This window comes from Pelecanus crispus, chromosome 5, assembly GCF_030463565.1.
Source record: "Pelecanus crispus isolate bPelCri1 chromosome 5, bPelCri1.pri, whole genome shotgun sequence".
NCBI classification, from domain to species: Eukaryota; Metazoa; Chordata; class Aves; order Pelecaniformes; family Pelecanidae; genus Pelecanus; species Pelecanus crispus.
In genome coordinates this window covers 25,482,194-25,494,851 of record NC_134647.1, presented here as the reverse complement: position 1 = coordinate 25,494,851, position 12,658 = coordinate 25,482,194, and the positions used below count along the sequence as shown (strand labels likewise).

At 40.8% G+C, this 12,658-nt stretch overlaps 1 protein-coding gene and 1 long non-coding RNA gene across 4 annotated transcripts in view; both read left to right on the top strand.

Annotated features, from left to right (window-relative positions):
• Positions 1 to 2,364: 2,364 nt before the first annotated feature.
• Positions 2,365 to 12,074, top strand: LOC142593586 (uncharacterized). The gene is made up of 4 exons (XR_012831075.1): positions 2,365 to 2,437; positions 6,112 to 6,145; positions 7,355 to 7,450; positions 12,040 to 12,074. It is a non-coding gene; the product is annotated as an uncharacterized LOC142593586 (long non-coding RNA).
• Positions 12,069 to 12,658, top strand: part of ATF2 (activating transcription factor 2) — a 45,726-nt gene continuing 45,136 nt past the window's right edge. For all 3 annotated transcript variants that reach the window (XM_075711436.1, XM_075711434.1, XM_075711435.1), the window contains exon 1: positions 12,069 to 12,114. The gene's annotated coding sequence lies outside the window, so the exon portion shown is untranslated. The remainder of the gene's footprint in view (positions 12,115 to 12,658) is intronic.

Genomic DNA, 12,658 nt, shown 5'->3' with positions numbered 1-12,658 from the left:
GGTTCACCCTGTCAACATGTGTCCTTTTCCCTATGATCAGCCTTGTCTGAAAGGCAGCAGACATCTCAGGTGACCCTGTATATAGATGTAAAGCCTGTCTATTTTAGTAGTGGCATCTCTCCAAGCTTGTTACCTTTTGACTCGCTCTTAGACTGGTGAACGTGGGCCAAACCCAAGCAAAATTTCTATTAGGTTATGCCAATCTTGAAAGAATCGGATTTCAGTGTTACAGATAAAGACTAAGCAAGGTTTTTCAAAACATGGCAACAGACCTTCATGTAGGGGATTATCTTTCTTATAGACAATAAGGGGCTTATGAGCGATGGGCAGATTTTCACATCTGAACGATCACAGGGCACACTGACTCCCTTTCTCTATTGCTCTGTTTTCGCTGGTCTTGAAAAACAGAGGGTGGTTTCAGTGGTTACTTGAGCACTTCAACAGCTCAGTCAATTCGAGTGGTCTTACAAAAAATTCTCCGTTTTCCTAAAATGCCCACAACAACTAGTTGCATTTAAAAAAAAAATTATGGCAGTGATTGGGCAGCAGCAAGCTATCTAAAAGGACTCTTGATCTTCTGCATAAGAGTTTACATCAAGAAATCTTTTTCATAGGTCAGAGAAACCAGATAGGAAGTTCTATGAGGTGATACTGTAGGCTTCAGTTTCCTGAAACCTTTGTCAGTTTTTCTGACATGGCCCATGCTGAGCTTAGAGATTGTCAACTCAGGAAGATTGATGTTGTAGATTCTCCAGATCCAAAGACTGTGTTCATGTTTCAGTGTTGAAGATGGAGCCAGCTGGAGCAGAGATCCTTGTTGCTGAACAACTACTCTGCCTGCTGTCCCAGTAGATCCAACATCATTCCACTTGTGATAGTGATGTACACAACAGTGTTATCCTAATGTATAATGAATGAAACGTTTGTGTTACCAATTATGTTCTTAAATTATTGCTGCAGGTGAAAGTGATCCATCCTTTCCATCCTGCTGCTTTCCCTCTGTTTATGTTTTTTGCATCAATTTCAGACTGAGGAAAGGCAGAGAACTTGCAGTTCAGTTCTCTGTTCAGGACTGATGCTGCCATGTGATGGTAGATCTAAACCACTGAAAAAATACTTGTTTCCAATACAGCTCTTAGTTGTTCTGTGAAGATCATCTCTGTTCCTCTCTTCTCTTTTTACTGTCTCACATCTGAGCCCTTTTCAACACGGTTACGGTGAAGAATAATTCCACCTCTAAGTAAACTGCACTTTTATGCAGTGTTTTTTATCCTGCCTTATCTCAAAGAACTTTCCTAAAGGGCTGTACAGTGCCCACTGAAACAATTTACAAGAAATGAAACATACCATATTGTCTCTTGCAAGTTCAGGGAAACTTGGACATAATGTAATTTACTGGAATTAATACTTCTTTTGTAGAATTTTTTTTTTGTTATTCATAGTCTCATACTCTCAGGTCAGTCTCGGAACAAGACAAATGATACACAGAATTAAAACTTCGTCTGTGATTCAGAGCACATACTAGCTGAAGTGTGTTGCCATATATGATGATGATATTTTTTAACTCATCCAAAATGCTAATTACTTCTGTGTTACATTTAGGTAGAGATGCTTCCCTTCCTTGCACAGCGCTGCAGCATTTTTGGTACAGTGTTAAATAAGGTGAACGTTCAGTGCAAGTATGACTTCAGGCATGCATCCAGAGATGCGGTGTGGAGGGAGACTGGGAAACCGAAGGAGTACAGCCAGTGCACGGTTTTGGAGGGCCGATTATTCCAAAGCTTCGATGTGACGATCACATCAAGCGCTGCCACTGAGCAAAGCCTTGCAGCGGTTCGGTCTCTACCCGCTCCTGCTGCCTTCCCCTCGCAGCAGCCCCCACCTCCTGCGGAGCCATGGGCAGCGGGTGGGCGCTTCGCCGCCCGCGCCCCCCGCCCGCCATGGCCGCGTCCGCCACCGACCGCAGCGTTACCCAGCAGCCGCGGGGTCGCGCACCGGCACGGTTTGGCTTGGCTCTCCTGGCAGATGTGTTGTCCAGATGTGGTCCCTGGCAGGGGCACCCTGCTCTGAACACTGGGTAGCGGTTTATCGCGACTGACGAAGCTCCTCGCCGACCGAGGCGTGGGAGCTGCCGTTGGCACCGTGCGCTGGTCGCTATGGAAGGCGGCGCCTCGGTCGCCCATCCGCGCGCGGACGGAGCAGCCCCTGCTTAGCTTCAGCCGCGTCGCGACCCCGCCCGGCCACGCCCAGGCACTTGGCGCTTCCGGCCACACCGTCCCCAACCGCCCCGCCGGCGCCGCCCAACCAGCGGCGCGCGCCGTCCTCCGCCCCGCCCCTCCCCGCCGCCCGCGGATATGTCAGAGGAGCTATCGCGAGAAGTGACGGAAGCCTGTAGGGGACCCGGCCTTTAATGTGCGGTTCGGCCCGCGTTCCCGGGGTGAGTTTGTAAACAGGAGCGCGGCGCGGCCCGGCCCGGCGCGGCGGCGGCTCCTCCCTCCGCGCTGCGGCGGCGCCCAGGCGGGCGAGCGCACCGGGGGCGGAAGGGAGGGAGCGGCCCCGCTCGGCAGTAGGCGGGGGATACCCGGGAGGCAGTAACATGGCGCCGCCGCTCCTTTCCACGGCAGCCCCCTCCCCCACCGCGGCCTGCGGCTCCCGCCGCCCCTAGAGCCGGGGCGGGGCGGCCCGGCCGGCGCCGCGGAGACCGTTACCCGCCCGGAGGTAGGGGTCCTGGCGGGCGCCCTGAGGGAGCGGGGCGGGGCGGGGCGGGGAGGCGAGTGGATGAAGGGGGCTGCAGCTCCCCGCGCCCCGCATCCGGAAGCGGGCTGCCCCGCGGGGGCATCGCCGGTACCTGCCCCGGGCCCGGCCTGCGGCGGGGGCGGGGGGTGAAAGGCCTGGGGAAGGGCGGGAGGAAGGGGGCGGCCAGGCCCGGCCTTTCCGCCTCAGCTCAGCTCCAAGGAGGCCTCTCCCTGCATCCATCTTCTGCTCTGAAGGGAGATCTTGGTCCGTACCCGGTGCTGAGAGCGGTACGGTGGGTACGGGGCGGGGGGGTGGGGAGGGTGAGATCGGCTGTTCTGCACCAGAGGGAGGTGTTGGCCTGCCTGGGGTCTGGCAAGGGATGTGGACCTTCTGGACCAGTTGTCCTGTTGACTTTGCTTGTTATTGTGCATTATGCCTCTCGAGTTGCCTTAGCAAAAGGTCTCTGAAGCTTTCACGTTGAAAAAGGCATCACAGACCCTCAAGCAGCGATGGCTGCACGATGTTTCAGGCACAAACGTTTTATGCTACAATGCAACTTGATGTTTGGAGTTAGGGAATATGTGTGCTGCCATGTTGCAGGCCGATTCATTCTACAATCTTTTTGCATCCCTGTTCTTGGAGTGACATCCATGAGTGTGTTTCCATGTCCCATCCACGCACTCTGTGTCACTCATTTGCTTTTCATTATGTTGCTTTCTCCCAGAGATGTTTATCTTCAAGAAGTGATAGTATCACCTGTTTCCTTGCACTAGAATGAGAAATTCTAATAAAGCTGAAAATTCTGAATCATCTGCTACTTTCCAGATAGTGACACCGAATATGGCCAAAGTGGGTTTTTTTTTTTTTTTTTTTTGCACCTTTTAAAATAATAGTTTTCATCTTGTCATGTTTCACTCATGGCAGTGAATGCCATGTCCCAAGCTCTTGCTGAGTGTGAAGCTATATAGAGTTAATAAAAACAAATGTTCCTGAAGTTAAGGTCGTAAGACTGCTAGGTCTATGTTAGATGCTAAATTCAGTGCTAGCTGAAGGAGGACCCTTCCTTGTGGTCCTAGTCTTCCGTAAGTGTTCTAGACGTGATTTCTTCAGCCTTCCGTTGAAACATGAGTTACTGTCTGCTAATGGACATGCAGTTGCAGACATAATTTCAGAGGGACAAACTATAGTCAAGTTAGGCGTTCACTTGAATTCTCTTAGTGTTTATAATTCTGCATTCCAGAATCCAAGTTGGAAAGTTGTCTATTAAAAACCAAAACAATAACTTTGTCAGGGACTGCTTGTTATATAATACATCATAAGAAATCTGAAATAATAAAAAAAACTTAATGTGTTCATGGCGTGAAGCAGCATCAAACATAAGGTGCTTTCAGGTGTTAAATTCGATCATACATAATTCTATAAATAATTTTGGTTTTCATGCTACTTCTGTTTTGTGACAAAGTGTTGAGCAGCCTGAAATATGGTATTATTTTGGGTCTTGTTTAATTAAATTTTGGGTGTATCTAGTGCCTAAAATTCCTTTTCTGTCATCAGCTATTCTTTTTTTCCTTCCACTATTAATTAGTTTAAACTTACAAATGCACATTTTTAGCTCCAAGAAGCTTTACTAACTTTAAAAGTGTATATGTTATTTCTAATCTCAACATTTTTTTATGGTTTCTTAGGATAATTGTGAATTTCTGTATAAAAATAATGCATTAACTGTTTTCAAAGGAGCAAACTTGATTCAATACTATTAACTTCTCTTGGAATAATGAATAGATTTCAAGTTATCATTGTCCTCCTGCATAACTTAACTACATTTGTTTCAAATCAATAATGTGTACTCTAAGGAGGCATTGAATATAGTTAGTGACAGAAATATGAGTCAATATTTAATAATTATGCAGTAAATATTTTTTTCAAGTTTATGCTGTACTGTTTCCAACTTTGTTCTCTGTCAGTTTCAGTTCATGGAGAACTTTTCCATTAGCTTCAGTTCAGATAGGAGCTTCTCTTCAGTAAGTTATTCCAAGCAATATAGTATATTTCCTTTTCTAGGTAAATGCCAATGGTCATTTATATTATTGTTTACAGGAAAGAAAAAGGTCATTCTGTTTTAATGAGCAATGGGAGTCCTGTAGTGGGATATTTATGATATATTTAAAGATTTTTTTAAAAATTCTTAGTTATTGTATTCAAATTTATATTCAGGGATGCAATCTGAAAAAAATGTAAAAATGAAATAGCTTTTTGTTAAGCTTTTTTAATTTGTTGAAAATAATGTAGCAAAAGGAGATTGAATTTCTAATGTTTGTTGTGTTGATGGGCAGTATGGAGATGTTCAAACCTAGATAAATGAGCTGGGGAAGGGAAGTCCTAATATCTCTCTGAACAAATTGTGAAAAGATCAGTGGAATATTAACTCCTGTGTATTTCTTCTCTGAGGTTCATTGGCCTTTCACTTATCTCCAAGATCTGTATTCACACAGCATGAATTTACACTAAGTCAAAGAAAGATCAAGGCACCTCTGAAAAATACTAAGCCAGAGGGTTGGCTTAGGAGCTGCCCTATTTAGCCAACAGGAAGCGTTAGGCCTAAAGACCTTTCTTTATTCCATTAACGCTCTCCGTTTACCAGAAATGTACCTTCGTATGCGAAAAGCCTGCTCCTTCAGCAAAACTGAAGTAACTTCATTGCTTTGTTTCTGTACATGTGGCTCTGTCCACCTGGCTTTCTTGTTCTTACTTGAACTTTTTAAGTCAATTGTCCTCACTTCTTGCATCTTTTATTGTTGTCCAGATGCTCTCCCCTTTATAGAATCTTAGACAAACCATGGAAGCTATGGAATTAACTTTAGATATCAGTTATGAGCAGTTAACGAATAACATCAGCAAAAAATGCCCAACATTTGACTTTTTTAAAGAAAAAATCCGAGCATTATGCTACAGGCATTACATTCTTCATTATTCTTCTCCAGAACTCTCTGAAACAGATCATGTGTCTTCGAGGAAATAGCACAACCATTCTGTTAAGCACTGAAGTGTGAAGAAGGAGCTTCTGTTTTCCTGTTCGCCAGTTTTTGAGGTTTACAACCTTTAAATATTCTGGACTATACTATACTTATAGTTTTCTTCTAGAATCTACTGAGCTACTTTCTGGTGATCCCACTTTCTTTATGAGGAGGAATGTTCTTGTTTTTCAAATTTTTTCTTCTCTGTTCTCTTTATCGTTCAGTTTTATTTTTTTAGGAATGCTAAATTCTACAGCATTACACAAATACAGTCAGTCAGAAAACTTTCTTGAAAGTGGACTGTAATCGTCAAGTATTAATTACACGACTTTTGCTTCACCTTTCTTCTTTTGCTTTATAGGAAACTGAAAAAATAGCTGTTCCGGTCCCTCCAGGTAAGTGCAGTAACGATTTTTTCATTTAAAATATAAATTTTATTTATTTATGTTACTTGTTATTAAGTGATGTATTCTGCATACTAACATCTGATTTTTACTGAAAGCAAAACTTGCAAGTCTGCCTCTATAGAAAATTGTGGAAATGATAGGCCCAAATGTGGGAGGTGATTAAAATTTATGCTGTGCAATGCTGTATGCAAGTATTGAAAGTATAAAAGGTGCCCTGTTCATTTTGATTTGCATCGATTTGTTTGGTTGCATGAGAAAGCCATCTTTCTTAATTTTAAAGTGTTTAAATTTGGAAAACAAAAATAGCTACTTTTTTTTTTTCCTCATCTAAAGTAGTATGTCTGTTAAAATTCTTGTATGGAGTCAAGCAGAACAGTGATTCAGCTTTTCAGGTAACCATTAAGAGAATGTTATTCTTTACTGTGGCAAACATATTCAGTCCACTTTACTTTGACGAAGTATGCACCTCAACTAGAACTCTTGATAAAGACTGAAAAATTTTGACCTTGCCCTCTTATGCTTCAGTTTCCTATTATAAAATTAAGCTTTAAAGTAAAATCTTAAAAATCTTATACTACCTAAAGCAATTACACACTATGATGAGATCTGCAGAAAAGCTTACTAAGAGTTAATAGTTCTGTATACAGTAAGGGTTTGTGTCTTGCAGTAAAAAGGGACACAATCCCAGATCAAATGTGAAGAATAAAAGGAAATGTTGAATATATGTGATTGGTCTTGAGGAAATGCAAACATCCGTAGGAAAATACATCACTGATACTGTAACTTCAGCACTTTGTAGTATAGACCCAGGGGAGACTTGGTGCAGATCCACTACTAGAATTCTCATTTGTCTCAATGGCCTAATACAGTTTTTATCCAACTTTCATTTTTTTCAAACCAGAATGTACAGATGTTTCTTGAGTTGAGGCCACATGCGGGTGGTCAGTCTAGCTGCAAAACTTGGGTTTGCGTCACATGTGAGCAGTAGTAGATAAATCAGCTACTACTGTAGCTGGCAGACTGTCAGGTTGTCCTCTATGGACTGTCCAGTTTAGGGAGGTGACACACTTGTGAGAATGTGCATCTCTTCTTGCTTGCTAGCCAGTAGAGGGATGCTGACATTGAAAAGTTTTAAGGTGGGGTGGTTTTTTTGTGTGTGTGTGTATGTTTATAGTTGTCTGTCTTTTCTATGTTCAGTTCAGGCTGTTTTCTTCCATGCTGTTTGTGTCAGCCCTGACGTTACAGGAGGGCAGTCTCTGTATTGCCACAGTGCTTCGAATAAGTAATTACAGGGTAAGACTGCACAGCCCGTGAGCAGGTTAGTGCATAGAGGTCTTTTGGCATACAGCATGCTTTACACAGGTAAAGTGTTCAGAAGCTTCAGCTACAAGCCTGATGAATCTTTACTAGGTACGTGTGAAGAATGATTTTTCTCAGCAAATTTGGAGAGGTTTTTGCAAGGATTATCAATAGGTATACATTTTTAAACAGCTATTTAAATATTTAATAGAAAAAATGAAATGAGGTGTTGGTTGTGTTTTCCATGCTCCTGTATGTAGGGAAACAAGAGTAAAGAGAAGAACCTTTACCAGTAAAATAAGCCAACAAGACATTGCTTAAGTCAGTGTATGATTCTATTCTTTTACAAAATGTCTGTAGGAAGGTACTTTAGAAGCAAGCCTTGGAGTGTGTAGTAATAGTTTCCAGAAAGTGTACCTAAGATGTTTAATTAAAATATTACAAAAAATATACAAATAATTGTTGAAGCTATTTTTGTAGCACATTTAGATAAACATTAGTGTGACGTTTTATAGAAATACCTTTATTTTTTAAATAAGCACACTGTCCTAAATGTTAGTAAATTAGTTGCAAACCTGGTTTTATTTCTCTGTATTGTATATATTTTAAACATGTATATATACTTATTTATACATTTTACTCTAACTGTTTGCTTTCAAAAAGTGGTAAAAGAGACTTAGGATATTTTAAATAGCCATGATGTGAAAGTATTTTGCCTTTGCATTCGAAGTATGGAGGAAACACCAAAAAAATGAGATTACTTTCTGATTTAAGTACCAAAGTTGATTATACTGCCAAGATTATTTCATGGTTTTCCCATGTTCAGCTCTGATCCTATTTCTCAGTGTAACTCAAAGGAATTCTATGTATGGGTTTCTTTATGCTACTGAAAGGAATTTAGGGTTGGAAGGCTTACAGAAGAAAGTTGCAGTTCAGTGGACTGTAGTAAGAATCATTTCACTGAACTGTTCAGTTTATCTGAAGAGATAAGTTAAGGCTGGAGTTCCACATTGAGATTGGATTGCTTCAGAAACCATCTTTTTTCTATGGGACAAGGTGTTTGCTGTTGCCTGGGTAACAGTCCAAGGTGGCTATAATTCATCTGTAGTGATTGGGTTAGCAGTTTACATACTTTATTTCTCATTTGAGAGAGTTAACATTTTTGTCAAGATGGCATTTCAGTTGCTATTTTGGTTTTCAGGGGAAGAGTGTTTTCTAAGTTCTTCTTTCTTACTGTGATATTCTTTCTTAGAGCAGTCAATCTCCAATAGCCTTTTGAAATCAGAGTGGCAATCACAAACTTATTTTCTGAAAATTTGCCTTCTATGTGTTAGTCGTCTTATTCCTGTCAGGCAACAAACAATCCAGAAGGAAAAGAGGAGGCAAAGGATGGGGTTGGTTGGTTTGTTTGTTTTCCCTAGAAGCAACAGTTTTTGTTGTTGGGCTGTAAAGTTAACCATGCTAAGTCTTCTAAGGCTATCAGAACATTACCCAAGTTTGGATTGTCTTTTGCTGTTGTTCACCTCTGTTTCTAGCTATGACATCTTTATGGTATACTTCAAATTTCAGAGTTATCTTGGATTGCTCAGAATTTCATCTGCTCAAATTTTGAATATCTCCCAAGGATGGAGATTCTACAGCCCTACTGGGCAACCTGTTCCAGTGTTCAGCTGCCCTCACTGTGTGTGTTTTGTTTTGGGTTTTTTTTAAATAATTTTTTTCCCTTCCCCTTATACTTGCTTTTACCTTTCTTGGTGTGGCTTGTGAATGTTGCATCTCATTGTTTTGTTGTATGCTACTCAGAGTCTGGATCTGTCTTCTCTATAACAATACATTAGGTAGTGTGAGACAATAAGTAGATCCTTCCTTAGCCTTCCTTCTCCATACTGAACAACTTTGCTTCCTGACGTTCCTGTTGTATGTAATAGTCCTGACTATTTTGGTGGGGCCCCTGCTCGTCTCTCTCCAGTTTGTCATCTGTCTTGAGGGGCTCAAAACTGGGCACAGCACTCCAGCTGTAGCCTCATGAGTACCAGATAAAGGAGAATAATCGCTTCCCTTCGTCTGGTTGCTATGCTCTTGCTAACTCAGCCCAGTAGGCTGTTAGTTTTCAGTGCTGCAAGCAACATGGTGCTGAATGGTGTTCAGTTTGTTGTCCACCAGGAATTACAGGTTCTGCCCCAAAGCTGCTTGACAGCCACTTGGCCCTCAGCCTGCACTGTTGCATGGGGTTATTTTGTTCTAGGTGCAAGCTTTGCATTTGCCTTTGTAATAGGTAAATACAATCCTTACTGATTTGGCTACACTAATGAACATGAGCCCTTTGATTTCCCATCCTGTCACGTCCAGTTTCTGTTTAGACTTACAATGTCTGAGGTCTTGCTGGAATGCATGAGTTAACTTCTTCTCTCTTTCAAGTGCAAAAATTTCAGTGCTTCAAGATACTTTTTTTTTTTTTCCTCTGATGTTAGCTGGCTGGAATCCCTTTACAAGGCATTACCTCACAAAATTCCTCGTGGCCTGCAGTCAAATAATATTACAAAGATCAGGAAATGAATTTATCTCCAATGTTTTTCCAGTAGGTTTGCCAGGAGGATGACACTTTTTTCTTTTTCACAAGGATTGATTTTTAGTTTATAAATCAGGCATTCAAAATTCACAGGCTTCACAAACCAAAACATGGAAGCAGATAACGACTTCATATGCAAATACATGTTTTTCTAATACTCCTTTAAAAGAGAAAATGAGCAGGCTTGAAAAATTTATCTTTGCAGCTTATGACCTAAGAAAAACACTTAATGGTGTGGATGGAGTAGATTTTGTGTCTGATACTGTGCGCTTGTCAAAGACTGACAACACGCTATAGTGACAGTGGACAAAATGCCCTACATGCACTTTTGCTAGTCAGAATCGTCATCCTTTGGATAAAAAAACCCAGAATTGTTTCTTACACCTTCAGACATTTCTGATATGGATATAACTCTTCTGTTCATAATATATATCCATATGTGCATATTGTGGCCATATATATGTGGTGCCCCATGATCAAGATTTAACAAAACAAATTCCTTTTGAGATCTAAATGAGACTGACTCTCTTGGTTTTGAACCTGCATTTCAAAAAATCTGACTGTTGCATAGCTGAACAAGCTCATGGGATAGCTTTTAAGTGCCTATTGAAGTTCCAAATAATATAAGGATAATATAAGGATGTAATCCTAAAGCTTCATTGATAAGGGCCTTATTTTTTACCCTGAAGCCTTAGTCATGAATATTCAAACTTGCCCATAATCTTGTTAATACTCTTTATTGGTGACTACCCATTTTGTAGTTAGAACAGTTCAAGAAATATTTCATCCCTTCAGAAACTTGAGACAGGTTATGAACTCTTTGCAAAGAACATCAGAACAATCTCCATCCCCGATTTGCTTTGGCATCCTTTCTTTGGGACATAAATGTTTCCCCGAGCTGTCAGTGCCAAAGACTCTAAAGTGTCTGGCAGCCATTCATCTCTTCTTGGCTTGTGATCTCAGCTCAGTATCCTCGTTCTGTTGAACGTATATATTTAGAAGTGACACGTTGGAATCTCCTCCACTCCATGTTCGCTTCTCTGCTATTCAGTGCCCATGACCAAGGACACCAGGATCTCCTTCTCCTTGAAGTAATATCCAAAAAGTCTATACAATAGTTTTTCACTGTACAGGTACAGGCACAGGCAAAAGGATCAAGTAATGTGTTCCCTATAGATCTCTGAGGTATTAAATCTTAAATTATGTGCTTACATTGATCTGTCTTGTGTCTAGTGCTAAATGGTGTACCAGAAGTATACATTCTTAGGATGGTTAGACGGTTTCAGAAGCCTTGCAACTTTCCATGACCAGCCTGTTGGGGGAGAGATGAATTTATTCTGCTTATGATCTTTAATCTTAAAGACATCTTTATTCATCTCTGTTTGCTTCATCGAGCTAAGCAGTGTTCAGAACTAACATTGTTAGATCTCCATACAAAACTTCATATTTAAAGATGAATGTATTTCCTCCAGGGTAAAGGCACAGATAGGTTGAGAGTACTTATCATCTCCTGGCTAATTAGCTAATTTGGTACATTCATTTTTTCCCCCCGCCTGCCCTGTTACTTGACCTTAAAATGAGGTAACTTTAGTTAGTGTTGAGAGTAGTTACTCCTCACTATTGGGTTTAGTGATGTGTCCACAATATCTTGATTTTATATGTTCATCGTACCAGAACTTTATTATTTTTTTTGTCATTGATGTCACAGCATCCACATACTAGTTTTATACATCATCTGGCACAGGTCGGCTCAATCCCATCTGTGTCCCTGTTTCTCTTCCTGAAGTGGAGTGATGCTACCTTGTGATGTTTGTTCTGTGCTTGCAGGGTGAAAGAGTAGAAGCATCTCTTTCTGTCTGAGAGAAGGCATAACTAATTAGAGGATGTATTGAAGTAAACCATTTCTTTGAAAAACTGTTGTTTCATGAGTGAATAGCGGGCATTATATAATTTATCTTTACAAAATCACATATTATTACGTTTGACATGCATAGTAATTAATATCTTCTTTCAGTTACAGTTCATTGCCATGAAAAGGAGGATATGATAGTTTGCCCTATGAAACAGGTTTATATGTGAAATCTGGCAGGTATGTGTATTGGTATGCGTGGTGAGTATGCAAAACAGCACAAAATATAATTAACATTTATTACTTTCTTAAATATTTTTAACCTGTTGGTAATTCAGTTGTATAGCTGAAACATTACTAAAGTACATGTTTTTCTGGTTAAATTTGTAACAGTTTACATAAAGGGCTATCTGCTAACTTGCCTTTAAAGATGAGCTTTAAAGATTATGAAAAGACTTAAGGAATCAACCACTTTTTTTCTTGTCTGTTGGCACTGTATCCTTGGCTACTCAGTATTGTCTGCTGCTTTGCTCCTTTTCTAATTGTGGGAATTGGATCATTATTACAGTGTATTTTTATTTCAGCAACAAGTTGTCTTACTATGTTTTCAGATACTTTTTGCAATTAGTCATGTTACATACAAATACTTGCCTTTCTGATTGAGATCTATGTTCAAAACCTACTATGTCTGTATTGGGTTTTGTGTACCTTCCTGACAGAGCTTGGAATCCAGACTCTACTTGAATCCTGGGTATTTAGATTCTCAGTGTAGCCAGAAGGCAGA